Below are 18,728 nucleotides of genomic sequence, written 5' to 3'. Positions count from 1 at the left end.
TGTTGCATTGACGAGAACCGTTACGGTATAACCCCCTTAATTTATGTATGTCAAAATCAATTTACTGTAAGTTTCAAAGCGGAAAGTAAACAAACCTGTGCTATCGGGATAATAAACCTTAACACAAACTGCCTTATGCAGAGTCGTTTTGACTCATGATTAGAGTCATACTAAAGGCCTGACTACTGCAGGAAACATGTTAGTCGAACTCTTTAGTATGGCACTAATCACCCGTCAGAACGACTCTGCATGAGGTCCAAGTTATTCAAAGCACTCTGTCTCTAGCAATGTGTAATCGTCAAAAGTAAATCGAAACTTCCCCACGTTAATTGGTTCTAGTTTTAGAAAGAAATCCTGAAGGTATTCACACTAAAGACAATCTGAAACAACAAATGTTGCGTCAGAATGATCCAGAACTGACTAATTTCATTGTATAACTATCAGATCAGTGATGACAATTTTTCATCTGGGAAAGGGATTTCTCAGTACATTGTGATTATAAATGTCTGGGTGCATTGAGATATATGCCTTTAACCATATTTTATAATATATTTTGTCGGTTTTCAGGCCTTATAATGGAATGACATATAAGATAATTTTAGCTAATCTGAAAAAGTATTGTTTCAACCTAAACGCTTATGATCGTGAACGAAAAATATAGACCCTAAATATATGATTTGATATAGCATGATAGATGTCGTAATCCAGTTACCAGGGCCGGCTTTTCCCATATATGAAACACGTGCATTTGCAAGGGTCGGTAAGTTTCGAGGGGCAGCAAAATCTGTCATAACTATATTATTTAAAATAAGTATTTCTTCTTAGAAACAGACTTTATAATGACTAATTAAATTTACTAAACTGACCTTCTATTTGTATACTCCTTTTTTCATTAGTTTGTCACATGAACACAGGCCCGGAACCAACCACAGATGTTTGAGGGTGACAAGAATATGTTAGGGGGGACAAGTCATTAAAAATTCTCTTACAAATAGCTAAATTGTGTTTTTTGTATTAATAATAGCATTTTGTGTTAAGATCTGGAGGGGCCACGAAAAGTTTATGGGTCCAGACCCTCCTAGCCCCCTTCTGGTTACGGGCCTGCTAAAGCAATGGTCAAACAAATCCCAGCATGAATTGCTTGATTTTTGTCAAATACAAGAACTCAATTCTCGAACAGTATCGAACACCTATTCCATTTAGTTAATTATCATAATTTTAATATAAAAACTAGTCTTGTTTTTTTCACAAGCAAATTCCTTACCATTGAAGGTGGAAACAAGTTTTTTTTTAAATAATTTTAAAAAAAATGTAGAAGGAAAATCAAGAAATAAGGATAAAAGAGCTAGTTGTACTGGAATTGCAAACTGATAGGCTATATTGAGATTCAAGCTCGATATTGAATTCTATTTTAAAAAAACTGTTATCATTTTTCCTCTGCAAGTGTGTTTGCTTTGTCTTTCATTAACATAATATATTATTATTATTTAAAGAAACACAGACACAACGAGATTGTATTTGTAGTGTTTAGGCCTTTCTGAGTGCGAGTGCACTTTCCCTCCCATTTGTTGTTCATGATGGGGTAGCATACTTGATTGTGGCTTTTAAGATTTATTCTTTCTGAAGAAAGGGGGTTAAATGATGCCATTGGACGTAGCGGCAAATTGTCTAGGACTGGCCCAGCCAGTTACATATTATCTACTTATGTCAGGAGTGGGGAATTTGCGACCTTCAGAGTTGGAAAATGTGGCTTGTTGTGAAAAAATGTGAATTATATGAAGAAATTGAAATTGAAATATAGTAAGAAAAATAAATGAATAACAATTTTTCTTACTTATCTTTTTTTTTTTTTTTAATATGGTGTTCTACATTCTCATATGATAGTAATATAATTATTTTAACTAATAACTTTAAAATAACTAGTAAAATTAGATCTATTCAAAACCATTAGATGAGGCCCTATGGGAAATGGGCATTGTCAGTGTAGCCTCTAGAAAAAAAAATCCCCATCCTGACTTAGGTAGTACTATTTAATAGTACCCCGAACAGAGATGACGCATCTTTTATTTATTGGGGGGGGGGATCGGAGGGGCAGATTTATTTTTTATATCAAGAATAATATTTTTTTTATGTTACTTGACCTGTGTTTTATCACATCATGTCTGGAAGAGCAGTCGAGGAGACGGACATTGCCACTGGGGAGCACCCGCATCTTTACTCCCCCTCTAGTGTCGTCAGTACCCATCAATATGTATTACAAATATTTGTCTGGAAATATTGCTTTTCTTCCTATAATAATTACACTTCTGGGTCATATTTTGTACTTAGAATAATAATAATAATAATAATAATAATAATAATAATAATAATAATAATAATAATAATAATAATAATAAAACGACAAAACTGCTATAGGATGCAGAAGGCACCAAAACATGCAATTCTGAGAGAAAACTTTCTTTATTGTCTAAGGTTTGTCAGCTATAGGACATAACTGGAAACTTGCAACTATGACGTCATCAGTTTCGTCCTTTGCTAATAACTCAGTAAATACTGTATTTAAATAGTACATTCAAACAAAAATCAAGTTAGAAACTCTGGTATACAGAAAATTGAACTTGCAAACGGAAGCACAACTTGAAAATGCCAACTACGCAAAAAACAAGGATAAATCGAACTTTTATTTAGATGAAGTATTAAATACTACGAAATGTAAACATCATACTACACACAATGTTGATTTCATTTTTCCCATTCTTTGAGATGACAAATTACACGTACGCCACTGCGTTTCTAGCTATAGCCGGTGCATTCTACACTTGCAATTTTATGATTTGTTTCATTACGCTATGCCATGTACCGTATAGTTCGAATTATTCGAGACGAACAAAACTAATTTCATATTTATCAATTCCCAATTTGTAGCTGTCAGATCGTAGACACTATAAAAAAAAATCCCAATGTATTATGGTGTCATTTGCGTACTTCCCCAGTGTGTTTGTTGGTTTAACTTTTTCTGCACATAATATCATTTTTATAGGTAATTTTTAAAATTTAATATACACTTTTTTTAAAATGAAAGTGGAGACATCAAAATTTTAAATGGGATTTTATTGTCTCACTTACGGTTTCGAAGCGCCGCCCCTGTACATCCGCCACTATATTTGAAGGAGAACTTGTAAGAAGGTGTGTTAGAAGCTTTTTTCTATATTTACATATACAAAGAATAAAAAAAAGAGGCAACACACAATTAAAGGAACGCTTAGAGCGTTGTTGGCAGAGATCCACCAATACCCAATAGGAATCAAACAAAATTGGGAAGTCAGAGCACGAAATCGTGTTACACACAGAAACTCTCCAACACACACAGTTGAGAGCAGAGAGCTCGTGCTTCGTTCACATCTTTTTAAGTTCTGCTGTTGTAAATGATTCAAACAGAACGGGCGTGCTCTATTGGAAACTGGCCAGGTCGAAAGTTATTTTGGAAGATTGGATATTATCCGAAGCGTGAAACTAAGAACAGGTATGTAAAAATATTATCTACTAACAACTTTTTTGAATAAGTACTGTAGTTTATTTTAATTTTCCCGTGAAGTAACCTCTGATTGTAAGAACATGGCAGCAAGGCCTTTTAATCTGTGAGAACGGAATGAAATCCGAAGATCCACGTGTTTCAATTATACCTTGTACGCCAAAGGACATTCCTTTGTTTTCGTTCAATGCTCCTGTTCTGCACCGACACTGCATGAGATGGCTTGTGTGTTTAACTCAGAACATAAACAACATAATGTTCCTTCCGGAGATCGAAGTCGTGTCTTCTCATACTGTAGTGAATGGGAAAGGAATAGTGAAATAAATTGCTGAATGAACACAGTGGCGCAACATTACATAAGCGACTAAAAAGCTATGTTGTAAACTTATATGATATACTATTGTATTTTCGAACGTACAAGGCTATTTCTTTTCAAAATACGAATACTAAGGCTAAAAATTTTGGGGTATGGTCCTGATAGGCCTGTGAATGAAAACTTGTATCCTAAAAACATATCGATATAGCCTACTGTACACACGACACGACTTCTATCTTCATTCCTAAGAGGATACGGTGACAGTAGAAGAGCACTGTGCGTGGTGTCACTTGCTCAATCAGCGGCCAAGTTAAGTCTGTGGTGGACAAGATTGTGTCCATGCGTTTTCTCGGGATACTGCCGTTTCCTTCCACATTATCATTCCACTAGTTCTCCTATCAACATTCACTTTCCTTAATCATCGTCTCCCTTAGCCTAAATGGCATAATTGTGAGACTTTAAACTGAATTTTTTAAAATTTGTATATGTATTGCACATATGGACGATGACCCTGGGAACAGAGGGGGCCCAAGCTCCCGAGAAATTTGCTTGAGTCACTCTGTTTGTAGTGGTACTTATTGATTTCTTGTAGATGATATATGGTAACGAAATAAATGCCTGAAAGACCCCCACCCAAAATTATGCAGAAATTTTCGCCAATGATTCGTTGAAGAAAAATGAGGAAACATTACAACATTTAGTTTTGAAAAAAAAAAGAAGAAGAATTAGCTGCATTAACACTTTAAAATCCATCATTTTTGACTGAAATGATAGCGCTTTTCTTTAAATTAACAACTCCTCTTACCTCAAGTTGGCAGATCTAATGTTTTCCCATAAAGTTTACGTTTTTTCTAACACGCTTACGTTTTTATTTTTTTTCGTAAAACGCTTTTTTCCTTCTTTTCAATAAAATTAAAAGAACTTATAGCATAGTCCAGTTGCGTCATTTGTGGTGGGCAGGGAGGCAATTGAGAAATACATATATATTTTAATCAAGTAGACCTATATGCAGGGGTGAATCCACGGGGGGGGGGCATCGGGGCCAGGCCTCCTCAAATGTTTTCCTGCCCCCTTCCCCCCAATGACCAGCTTTTAGAACATCATCGTAAGATTACCTCGCTTCAGTCATTTAAAATAACAAAGTTTATGTATATAATTAATAATTCACAGTAAAATAGTGTTAAAAAATACGATTTTTACCATATCGATCTAATAGTAGTATGGTATCTCTTCCTCATACTGATCGGAAAATATCATGGTATACTTTTTTTTGTGACAGCACATTGTACAATTTACTGCGATTTATGTACAGTGAAACCTGACTATGTTGGCCACCATCGGTTCCATTGAAAAGTGGCCAACTTAGACAGGTGGCCAACTTACAGAAAATAAGTGTGATTGATGTATTTTAAAGACAGAATTTCTAGTATTACTTGATTGTAAAATTTTAATAAGCAATGGCAGCATAGCTACTTTTAAATAATGTATATAGAGTAATCATAACAATGTACAGTACTAGAAAAAGTACTACAGTATGTTTAATATATGTACCTTTATCTTCTTGAAAACTAGTCTGGTGCACTTAGTTATTCGGATTGAAAGCGCAATAACACAAACAACCATAAAATAGAAACATACTCACGCAGTTTATTGAAATTGATATTGTAGCATACTGAGTTATTTAGATTGAAAACAGGGGCCGCAGTGGTTCAGTGATAGAGATTTCACTTCTGATGCATGGGGTCTCTGGTTCGATCCCAGCTCGCGTCAAGTGAACTTTGAAGGTGGACAGATACCGTGTGCGTGGGTTTCATCGGGGTCCTCCCGTTTCCTACCACTTTCTTCATTTCACCATTTTACTCATTTCTCCGTCACCTTCTCCTTTAGCCTACCCGGCATAAACGTGGGACGTAAAGATTTAATTTCAGATTGAAAACAAAAAAAAGCAAAATTATAAATTGAACAATTTATGTGCAGTTTATATGTCTTTTTTCGACAGTGACAAATATTTTCTGTAGATATCTTTCGAAAAAAATAGCAAATCAGTTATTATACTTATTCATCGTGGTTCATTCTAAACGTACTTCTTTTATTCTTTTTAGCGTTCTAATTATGTAGTTAACTACTTCTTGTTAATGAGCTACAACTGTTTCTTCGTAGCAAAATATGTTTTAAGAAAATCTTATGGGAATTCATGGGTCTAGGAAAATTCGGTGTAGGAAAATTCGGTGTAAGAAAATTCGGTGTAAGAAAACTCGGTGTAGGAAAATTCGGTGTACAGAAAATTCGGTGTACGGAAAACTCGGTGTGGGGAAATTTTGGTGTACGGTAGATTCGGTGTAATACATATTGAATATTACTACTTACAATAATTTACGACATTTCATATTGTGAAAACGAAAACCATATAATGTAACGAATAAAATGTTATTACCCATTTCAAGAAAAGCAAATTTATTTTTCTGCCTTGAGTCCAATACCTCTTGCATGTCTTTTGCGGGGTATTACTATAAACTACTTTTCATCACACAATGAAGCTGACACTTTTTGTCAGAAATAAAACAATTACAACTATAAGTTCAGAGAATAGTTATAGGAACAACTAAAAACACCTTTCCTATATAGTACATCAAAGAACATATACAAGGTGATTCTTTTAAAACTCACGGATTTCATTTGGGGATCTAGATTTTCTAACTGAAGTCCGATTTTCATGCGGTTTGTGGCAAATGATCAAGGAACGTTGGAAGATTTATGGAACTATGCTTACTGGTTTACATTCATTTGGGGTAATATAGGCCGCGCCTCTAGAAAAGCAGCAAATATTCGCCACTGTACCGAATTGGAATTAGGTGAGGTGCGGTATGGAGATTTGAGTTTCTTCGTTAGATGGTAACCTCGCGACGGTCAATAAGAAACAGGAAACTGGGCCTTCGTATTGAGAATTATGCTGTGCTACTGTACCAATATGATCAGGACGCAGTTACAATAATGTACTCTTTGGAGCAACGTTATTTTATCGTTAAAAAGATTTTAAAGGCCGGGATCTGTTGTTGCTACGCAAAAGGCAGCTACACGCAACTTTGCCTCACGTTCTGCCCCAAACAGGAACATAATATGGTCGCTAGTGAATAAATTGCAGGAAACAGGATCTCTTCTGAGTAAGGCAGGGAAGCATCGGACACCGCTGGCGGATGTTGTTGGACATAAAACTTACAAGATTTCATTTCATTTCAGTAACACTTAATTTGTATTCTCACTAACACTTAATTTGTATTCTTCAATTTCGCTTCAAATATCCAATATCTCATTCGAACTGTAACGTACAATGGCGAATATTTGCTGTTTTTCTTGCGGCCTGCTCGATATTACCCCGGATGAATTTAAACCAGTAAACATAGTCCCATAAACCTCCCATTCTCCCTTGATAATTTGCAACAAACCGCATGAAAACCGGACTTTAGTTGGAAATTCTAGAGCCCAATGAATCCGGGAGTATCACTCTGCATATACATATGTGAGATGCAAAAATATATTGATCAAAAAAGTCTTAGTGGAAAGGGCAATATAAAGCAGGATGGTTTTATCATATAATATTTGTACAAATAGTATAATTCTCCTCCAATCAGACACTTTAGTTTGTTTGCCTTAAGGTAAACAAGTACTGCAACTCTATTGACTCCTTATTGACTTCTCCTCCAATCAGGAGTAGATACTTTAGTTGAGGCATTTATTTTTACACCTTTGAGTAACATAAATAAACTATGTCGTTTTTGAAGAATTTAAATTTAAATATTTTTTTATAAAATATACATAAAATCGTCAGAACATTTTTGAAAAATCTACAATTTTCAATTTTACCCGTCTAGTAACCTACTTTTTTTTTTTTTTTAATATAAAATTCTAGGAGACATCCTCCAAAACAGCATAAAAACTTAAGTTTTAAATGAAATGTCGATTGGTATCGATGATCGCTTCGCTAAATCACACAAACGGACATCAATAAACAAATTTCTCGTCATGTAAGGGCCATGAAATGCTAAAATCCGTCGAAATCTAGAATTCAAATTATTTCACGATCACAATTTTTCAAAATTTGGTATAGCAGACAGTAAAAGTACGCTCTACACAAAGTTTGAACTTAAAACTAATACGCTCATTTATGCTCAAAGTTAAGTTTTTAATAAATACTACTGTCTACTACAACGAATCTTTCTTTACACCGAACATTCCCCACACCGAGTTTTCCGTACACCGAATTTTCTGTACACCGAATTTTCCTACACCGAGTTTTCTTACACCGAATTTTCCTACACCGAATTTTCCTGCTCCCGGGAATTCATATCTCAAAACTTCCGCTATCTTTCCACAAGCCGTCAGGTGCCAATACTTGACAATTGACATGGTTAGCTTTAACCTTGAGAATTTTCCGGAATTACTAAAGCTCCCCATTGATGAAAGGAGCTGATATAGCTAATATTTTTTTTTTTCAAAACAGACAGGGTAAACAAATACGTATAACCATTTCCTGAATTCCTGTACGTGCTTCTTCATATTCACATCTTCCTTCACCAACCCTTTATGAGGATAGTGTTCTGGCCATTGACCTCCAAGAACAAATCGTGCGAATCCATGTTTCTTTGTGTCTAGTCACAAATACAGAACATCTGCCTCTCATATGGGAATAAGAAAGAGTTAAGAAAAATAACAAAACGGTATTTTGCGTGGCCAAGATTCGCAGGTAAATTTACCATTATCATCATAGGACAAACATTGCTTCAATGTGGCCAACTTCCAAGATAGACAGGTGGCCAACTTACAGAGTAATAAGTAACGAATGTCTTATGGGAAAATGCAGGTTCAACACGAACCAGGCCAAGATAAGCAGGTGGCCAACTTAGAGAGGTGGCCAAGTTCACAGGTTTTACTGTATATTTGACAGTTTGAAGACAAAAAAAGGACCATAAATACTACCATGAAACAATGCTACTAAATTAATTTGTAAGTACATTATATTTTTTTATATGCTGTAACTAGTGTTTCAAAAAAAAAAACATTTTTTATCATGCAAAATTTGGTGTAAAACAACGTTTTTATTCAGTTTTCAGTTTGGATTTCATTCGCTTTTTTTTTTTTTTTTTTTACTTGGTATAAAACAGGAAGTGAGATATAACTGTTAATAAAATAAGTTTTTTTTTTTTGTAGTCACAAATAATGAGTAAATATTTTTGTCAGAAAATCTTAAAGAAATCAAGTGCAATTTTAAAGAAAATCAATCTTATGTAGATAAGTTCTGTGTACAAGGGCTTAAACTGAAATAATTATGCACAAAGGTATAACGTTTGGTACGGGGCTGTAGTTATTGGCCAACCCTCGAAATGACAAGCTTATTTCATAACGAATAAGCTTGCGATTGTTCATAATAACAAGGTGAGGGTATGAGGCTCATATGTATTTTCATTTACTATGCACGCTGATACCTACAGGCAAATGTTTCTGTTTTATTATAATTGCGCGTACGTACTTGTTAATAACTCTATTGCTGATTACCATTGTTATAAATAGTGTTTACTCGTTTCTTTGATTAAACTTTACTTTTAATGGTAAATGATAAAAGTTAGCAATACGTCACAAACAGTGGCGTATTTACGATTTTATTTCGGGGAGGGCTTTGCTAACTTTCGGGGGGGGGGCTTTGCCTGAAAATGTGAAAATTCTGCAAGATATTTCATATACTTTACTATAGTAAGATTTCGGGGGGGGGGCTTAAGCCCGGAAGCCCCCCTCTAAATACGCCACTGGTCACAAATAATGTATAATGTTTTGATAGTATACATGTTTTTGGTATATATAGTTTAGAAGAACCTAAATTTAATCACTCACAGAGAACGGTTCACTTCTTTTGACAACGTACACAAATTCTACTCATCTTGCTGAGCTGCACACATTTTTCTTAGATATATAAAATGTATGTTGCTGCATTCTTGACTTTTCTTCCGGATCACACACATGACATTCTATGCTTCTTTACCCCCGCTTGATTGTCACATATCTGAGCACTCCTGTAAATTACGACAGAGTTCCACACCCAGTTTTGTATCATTATGTAAGCTAATGATGCTACATCGATTGATCTAAGGCAGCCGTGTGCAACAGCCGGCCCGCGTGCCATATGTGGCCCGCCTAATCCTGTCTTCCGGCCCGCTGGTCAGTTATTGAAAACAATAATTAATATAATTTTATGTTATTATAATTTTTCTAAAAGCTCAGGTACTTGGGGGAAATTTCCCTCGGTATAAGGATTGCTAGATTTACAGACAAAAGTTCCAAATACATTATTCTGCTCCTCTTTAGTGAGTAAATACATTATTTTGGTTACCAGTTTAACAGAAGTTGTGTGTTACTGTGGCGTAAATTACGGTGAACATGTTCCATCACTTAATACTATACTATTCAATAGTCGTAAAAATTATATACCTACAATGAGGCCCGCGACGCCATTTAGTGCCCGCCTCTGTTCCAAGTTGCACACCCCTCACCTTAGGTTTTATCAATGCATTTGCTACTGAAATCAAAAACCAATACCTTTAATCGGTGGTAGTCACATTCCAGTTTGGGTGGCTGTTAGTCCAAATCACGTATACTGCCACTTCACAAGCATCCAGAAGGTTCATAAAATAAGCAAAATGATATCAATTCGTTTTCCTTCTGCATGTATAGCTGTTAACCATCTAACCAAAGGAATGAAACAGCCTTTTTGTTTCGTTGTAATATACAGGGTGTTTCAAAACAAGACCGCCAACGCTCTGGGGGTGACTCCTGACACCAAGACGAAGAGTAAAGACTAAGCTGGGTGCACAAATGCTTCCTTTCAGAGTTATAGGCTGCCAAAAACGTGAAAAAATGAGTTTTAAGGATCCATTGCTCCAATACTATGGGATCTACCGTGTTCGGTTCAAGACTTCATTTAGGAACTACTATCCAAATATCCATGTTTCAGAATCCTGCGGTATTTCCACAATAATTTTTTCAGAGATTTGGTGAGTGCTTCAAATTATATGCCCGTAGCCAAACTACCTCTATAAAAATTGTTGCGTGAGTACCGCAAAATTCTGAAACATGGATATTTGGATAGAACACACATATATATTTTCAGCAGCCTATAAGTCCGAAAGGAAGCATTTGTGGACCCAGATTGGTCTATACTTTTCGTCTTATTTTGGTGCCAGTAGTCACCTCCCAAACGTTGTTGGTGTTGCTTTGAAACGACCTGTATAATAATATATGACTTATTATTCTTGTGTGGATGAAATTTATTGTCGTGATGCATGCCGGATAAAAGTACAATTGAAGAGATTTCTTTCGAAACATAAGATACAAGCGTGAATTTGTCATTATACACGAATAAAGATGTGTGAGGCTCTCTGTGTTGCATAAAATATGGCCACAGTTCCTTAGGTGAGAAAAAAATATACTAAACAGTAAACGCTGAGAAATAACTGAATTTTAAATAGCATGTACAGAAAAAAAAAATACATTCACTGCAATAAGTTCATCTGCCAGTGCTGCCATCTAGTGACCACTGAATATTGTAATAATGAAGAATTTAAAAGAAAAGTACTAACGTTTCATTTTAGTTTCAGAGGTTTACTTTGTCATGATTAAGTATTAAAAAAAAAGCTGAAACAAGTAATTAAAATATCATTCAAGCTGAATGATGCATATTATGAATGCGTGTACAGAAGAAGCTGTGAGAATTCATAAAATATTAAAAATCTTTAACTTTCATTAAAGCAGCTTCTTAATAAAAATTGTGGTCATCAGCCTCAAAGGCTCACCTTGTCATTTCTAGGGTTAAACATAGTAAAAACTATCTGGAATATAATTTATGGAGAAAAAGCATAATAATAATAATAATAATAATAATAATAATAATAATAATAATAATAATAATAATTTAAAAAACGGATTTCAGACCTCAAAAACACTAGCTGCAACACAATGTTTTTGGCTTTGTACATTGTAGCTGCCCCCCCTCAAAAACGACGGGCCCCTCCTACATAATTTACGCGCGTAGTCACGACACCCTCGCCAAAGGACTAGCATATCTTCTCCCTTTCTATAGCGACGTTTGACCCCAGTTTGAACTCGTACACCATACTCGCCCTTAGGGCTCTCTGTGGTGGAGGTCCCGTTTTCACTCTGTCATTACGCAAGTTCACTGTGTAACTGAACTGCCACAATCAGGGAGTATGCTGGTATATCCACACCAACAACTGACGTTCGCCTCATCTCCATTCGCATTCAACTGACTATGTGAGGGCCAATTAAACACAGACCTCCACAAAAAGCGACAGAACTTTCTTGGTTACCTTTATAAAATTAAAGTTTAAAGAACTTCGCCTAATAACTTTCAAATAGGTTACTGAAATTTGAATAAATATGACGCTTATTATACGCTGGCTTTTAGCGTCCATGTACAAATATATATTTGAGGTTTATTTTGTTAGGCATGCGCCTATTAGAATCAGTCGCATGTTATGACCTGGAGGGGAAGAATCTTCACATTTTTGCTATCATGGCTCTTAAATGGTTTAACAATTTTCCATTCGAAATTTTTTGTATATCGGCTATACCTATAGTTCCGGAAAGTCGGAAACATAATAATAGGAAAGTTTTCCATATTATTTTGGTTAATTTATTTTTATGCTTTGATTACGGAAATCAAGCGATCACACAAGAGATAGCCTATATTATTAATAACTTTTTCTACTTGATGTTAATCACAATGAAAACTGTGATACATGGGAAATGCACAAAGAGTAGTCTACGCTTATAATTACAAATGGTAGGGGTAGATTGGTACAGAGCAGTGGGTGCACATTGGTCCGTACCAATCCACCCCACATGCATGTATACGGCAAGATTCTAGAATACAGGTCCCCCTTCGCACTGAGCTGTAATAGAGAGAGAAAATAACTGTACCCTGCGGGTCTCTGACCCGCCTTCACTCGCTAACGCTCGCTCGGCAATACTATGCGAATTAAATATTAAACTTTGGTACAGAAAGAAACCAAACTAGCTACTAACCTATATGAGGGGACCTGTGTTCTAGAACCTTCCCCATGTGTACTAATGTGCCCCAACCGAACTTCAGGATCATTAATTCCTATAACTGAAAAATTACTCCACGCAGGGCAATTGATCCTAAATGAAATTATTTGTAAAGAATTACACGTTCATGCAACATACATAAGTTTTCAAAAATCCAGTGCTTATTACAAATATAACCTATCGCCCTCCCACTGACATAAAGAAAAAAAAACAGTTTCGCCGCTTCCGAAACGACAGTTCTTTAGGATAGGGAGGGGAAGCGTGCCAAAATACACATTTTTAATGAACAGGTTCACTATTTGTCTACTAGAGTGCAGTGCTACATAAGTGAAGATATCTTTTTTGCTTCCAGAAAGTTGTAATGTGTAAATAGTAAATACAAAGATGAGGGTGAAAGTTTTTTTAATGATAGCTAAAAGATTCTTTTAGCATGGCAACTGGCAACCTAGCTTCAAAAACAGTAAAATCTTTCTCTTTCTTCCCCTAAAATCATAAAATCTTCCTTCTTTTTCTCCTAAAAATCGTAAAATCTTTATCTTGAAGAGATGGCGCTGTAAACAATAAGTATTGGAGAGCTTTGCTCTCAATTTTTATTCAATTTTAAATCTTTACAATTCATTACTTTGGACAATTTTATTATTTGCTACAATTTTAATATATTATATACATTTTTAATATGTTAATGCGCCGCTTATCCTTCTATATTATTACATTAATAGTGTGATAAACAATTTCATTTAAAACAGGCAATTCGGCCATCTTGGCTCGTGCCATTTTAGTACATTTACTTATTTGAAACAATTTATAATTAAAAACAAATATAGTGATATAGTCCACAAGGCCCTAATGGCTGGGATTTCCTTTATAAATCTCCTGTAAGGGAGGTGGCAGAAAGAAAGAAAGAATCTTTATCTTCCTCTAAAAAAAATCGTAAAATCATTGTTTTTCTTCCCCTAAAAATAGTAATATCTTTTTTCTTCCTCTAAAACTCGTAAAATCTTTCTTTTTCTCTGAAAAATCTGATAACCCTACTGCTATCATATTTATTGGAAAATTACTATTCAAATATACTTTTCTACAGCAGAAGAAAGATTCTCGAATAATGTCATGATTGCAAGCAGTTATAATTTTTGAAGATTTCCCCCTCTGGAGGGGAGCATTTCAATACACTGGATGTGAAAAATATTGCAAAAATACTGCAATACACTGAACACGAGTGGAGATATGGCTCAGAGATTGCAGCTCTGAGAAGGGGGAGAAATCTCGTCAGACCACCCCTGAAATCATAATTGCTTGCATCATGTGTCTGCGACATCCATCCATCCATCCATATATATATAAAATTCTTTTAAAATAATAGCGGTTAGCGTACGCGCCTTTGGCGTGGGAGGTCCGGGTTCGATTCCCGGCGGGAGCTCATGTGGTTCGGATTCCACGTTAATCAGTAGGTCCACGTCTCATATAGCCTCGCTGCTGAAAAGGGACGTTAAACTCAAAATCAACTCTTTTAAAATATATTATTTTCAAGGTTTTGTCGTCCCTAGCAAAGTACTACTATCTGTAGTTGTAGAGACAAATATGAACAAAGAAGGAAAATAAAATAAAACAAATGTTGCGAGTCATGGATTTATAAGTAATATGCTTGCAAAGCCATCGACTACAGAGTCGAAATTCCTGTTTGCCTGTTGTTCTTCCTCAATGTTACTTTTCCTGCCTCTCTGTTCTCTTCCTGAGCAGCAAACTACGACGTCACAGTGCATCCAGTTTGGAATGACTGGTACAAATAGTTCATGTAACTTGTGCTTAGAAGTGGTTTCAAGGCATGTCGTTTCGTGTCTTATTTGTTACATATGTGTAGATAATATACACTGGAGGAAATGCATTTGAGATACCCAACATAATTCACAAATATTTTATCCTTAAGTTGGTACACAAGAAAATGGTGATTATAACCAACAGTATCATTCTTGATTTTGCTTCGAGGGGGAGTCTCCGATATAAGAGAAATTTCACATTTTTCACTAATATATTGTCGTAGTGATTAAAATGTAGTACATAAATATTAAAATCAGGGGCCATCAAATGACACCACTGATGATAGGTAGTAATGATCTCAACATGATGTCCGTGGAACGTCCCGAACAGGTTATATAGGATGTTAAAAATCATTCGTGTCCACAGAAGTAGCTGTTTGGGTTAAAAAAAAAAAAATGCTGTGGATAATGGATATCTGAGTATGGTGTTCCATACTTAACTATATTTCTAGATGATGTATATAGCTGGTCATTGCTCATTGTCAGAGGTGGGTCGAATATTAGGCTCCATTCCGCCATGTCCCACGCGTGTGCTTAGGTCGGGAGACAAAGCAGGCCAAAATAGAAGTCACTTGTGAGTGGAGCACACAAGATCATTCTGGCGAATTGGGGACGCGAATTATCCTGCTTAAAGATCGGGCCCTTAAAATGTCTTAGAGAATGTCGGAGAACGGCGCTCCGACTGTATGATGAATTAGTCACACCCCTATGAACGAAGCAGAAAGGCAAGCGGACTGTGTAACTTACTGCACCTCCTCCACCCCATTGCCAGAATGTAAGGTATGAGTGTTGTTTGTATGGCAAATTTGAACATATGTTGCAATTCATCTCTCACCTGAATGTCTATGGAGACGCATACCGCCATCACTACGTTCAAAATAGGAACGACATTTGACATTTCTCCTATTCTCCTTTCCACTGCAGTACTTTCTGATACCTTTGAAGACGTTCTTGGTGATCAGTGGCGTAGGGAAGGGGGGGGCCCGGAGGGGCCGGGCCCCCCCCAAAGGGGTCCGACAATGTACTTTGGTACTTTGATGTTTGTAATTTTTTATATATTTTTATGTTTATATATTTTTTTGTTTGTAATTTTTCTATATGTACCTATAACAGCACTTGGGCCCCCCCCAAACACACATCCTGGCTACGCTACTGTTGGTGATGAACAGGTGTCAAGAGTCTTGTGAGAAATGAATTCTGAAACTAGGTCCAGCACATATGGGAATGCATATGGGGGAGAATTTTGGCTTGTATTTGCACTGGTAATCACCACCCTCTCAATTAAGTTGGCCTAAACAATCCTTCTATCAAGAAGTTTTCGGTGCTTCAGGAGAACACTGTGTTACCTGTAATGTTTGCCATGAGACGAGACGAGTAATAAGGTTTTATCGTTTCGTATAGGTTCTCGAATGATTCGTCTCGTCTCTCGAAAATTTCTCGCCTCGTTTTATAAATGTATGTACTTGACTTTTGGAAGTAGTCCTGGTAATTTTGCACTTACAAGCTAGTTATAAGAAATTCAAATGCTATATAAGGATAGCTGTTGAATAATTAGCATTAATTTAAAAAAGATACTAATTACCCAGCTTCCTTAATCAATGTTCTCACCCAGATGAACATAAAAGTCGTTCACAGCACATAACTTATTAGTAGCTGATTTTATCAAGGGAAATTTTAATACGAATACGTAGTAAATACTAAATGCAAGGTGATGCCAACGGGACTCGAGAAATTTCTCATGTCGTAGATTCTCAAGTTTCTCCTCTTGTCTCATGAGCAACAGTAGTTACATGTGTGCTGTGAGAGCCCTCTGTCTATCAATGGACCACTGACACGTCATGACCCCGCGTGAGCAAAAGTGTTGAGAACGACCATGTGGCCTACCGTAGCCTCTTTCGTACAACCTAGTTCAAGGTTATTTAATTGAACAATAGATGTTTACTGGTGTTCTAGAATTGCAGAAATAGATTTTGATTCAGACATAATTACTTTTGTCGTATTCACAAAATACACTCACGGATGGGTCCGTTCCACCCCTAAACTTCGTAATTCCTTTTAAGTAATATACTTGTGTTTTATTTGAATCACAAGCACACTTACTCACTCTGATTCCTTTGAATCTTTTGACTTCGACTCTTCCAATAAAAATTTGTGTGCGCGCTTGGTTGTGTTGCACAACCACCTTCAAAATATTAGCACATTGGTCTCGACAGATTCTCTCTACATGCCAGATGCGCTGAGCTGAGACCCTCAAACCCTTTAGTACGCTCACTACAGATACACATTCTCTGGTGAACGTTTCGTTCGAAATAAATGGTGTACAAGGGTAGTTCACAAATACCAAGTTAAGAGCCTGCCTTACTAAAAATAACACAAAATTTACAATTTTTCTTTTGCTTGTTTTTCATAAGTGAAAGACATAATAAAATGCAACTTACCACAATCATAGATAATGTTATACTACAACAGAAAATATGAACCTGAAGAATTTTCAGTGTTGCCATCCATAAAAATTACAGTGCTGCCAGAATAACAATTTCCCTAAAATCTAAGTTAAGGCAGTGACTAGAGGAACGAACTCAACTGCATTTGATTACGTATCATGTTGTTTTGGTTTCCTGTGAACTACATTTTAAATAATAGTTGTATTTAGTTTGTAATAAACAAAATAGTTTTAACATACTGTTAATAAAACTAAATAATAATGTTATTTAAAAAGTAGTTCACAGCAAACCAAAACAACACAATACGTAACCAAGTGCAGTTGAGATCGTTCCTCTAGTCGCTACCTTAACTTAGATTTTAGGGAAATTGTTATTCTAGCAACACTGTAATTTCTATGGATGGCAACACTAAAAATTCTTCAGGTTCATATTTGCTGTTGTAGAACAACATTATCTATGATTGTGGTAAGTTGCATATCATTATCTCCTTTCACTTATGAATAAACAAGCAAAAGAAAAATGGTAAATTTTGCGTTATTTTTAGTAAGGCAGGCTCTTAATTCCCAAGTTCGTTTGGCACTCTTTTGGTGCTATTTTTAACACTTTGTATTATTGTTGATGACCCCGTTTCCTTTCCGATGGCACGGCATCTTCCGCATCATGTGGTTCTCGACTAGACTTGACAATTGCGTCTTCAACTGATTTTTTTTTTAAAGTTAATTAGTAGGTACACAATCTCTTCAGTTGAGAGATGTGCTAGTATCAAGAGATTTTTTTTTTAATTAGGATCAGTAGTTTTCTGAAACTTTAGTGTCCCTTTCAGAACCAAGAAGGACTATATGAGACGGGAACCTACAGGAATCCAAAACAGTGCAATACGTTCAACTTTCTCCCAACGGGAATCTAAATCGAGACCTTGTGCACTAAAGGTGGACGTCTAGTCACTAGGTCAGCGAGGAGAGCATTTTCATACGCATCTCCAGTATGATCTAATGGCGACTTCTGTGAAGGTCTGGAGTATGTTGAATGCTATCAATCATAAGTGTGAAATATGGTCATATAATTATTGTTCATATGAAAAGAACCATAGATTACATCTACCAATCCATCAAATAACTACATCGATTCTTGCCAGATGACTGTTACAGTCAGTAGACGTTAACATTAGAATCACTTTTTACCTTAACAATCGACGTAACTGTTTGATGGATTTGTAGAGCAATGGTTCCCGGAGGGCACTCCATCATATAACGTTTTCGTTTTATTTTGACCTGTAGAATAGTGCTCTGTGGTCCGTGGGCGTCATTTTTAGAACACACGATATATATATACAGGGTGACTAGTAATTCAATACATTCTTTGCAAGGGGTTATTCTACAAGTACTTTGGAACATTTTCACCTATATGAACTGGGGTCGCAAATCAATAGTTTCTGAGTAATTTACACATATGTGATTTCATTGAAATTTGCCGGCTAACGAGAGGTGCGCGAGAAAGTTTTACCCTGA

General features: G+C 36.0%; 1 protein-coding gene across 3 annotated transcripts in view; it reads left to right on the top strand.

The window, feature by feature from the left end:
- The window catches only part of LOC145672130 (sodium- and chloride-dependent glycine transporter 1-like), a 102,329-nt gene that overhangs the window by 19,768 nt on the left and 63,833 nt on the right, over positions 1 to 18,728 (top strand). The window contains exon 1 of one of the 3 annotated variants that reach the window (XM_081741434.1): positions 3,157 to 3,523. The exons of the other annotated variants lie outside the window; for them this stretch is intronic. The gene's annotated coding sequence lies outside the window, so the exon portion shown is untranslated. Of the gene's footprint in view, positions 1 to 3,156; positions 3,524 to 18,728 lie in introns of those variants that run through there. 3 annotated transcript variants of the gene reach the window in all.

This window comes from Thermobia domestica, chromosome 2, assembly GCF_964235325.1.
Source record: "Thermobia domestica chromosome 2, izTheDome1.hap1.1, whole genome shotgun sequence".
Lineage (NCBI taxonomy): Eukaryota > Metazoa > Arthropoda > Insecta > Zygentoma > Lepismatidae > Thermobia > Thermobia domestica.
This window is presented reverse-complemented; position numbering and strand designations above follow the sequence as displayed.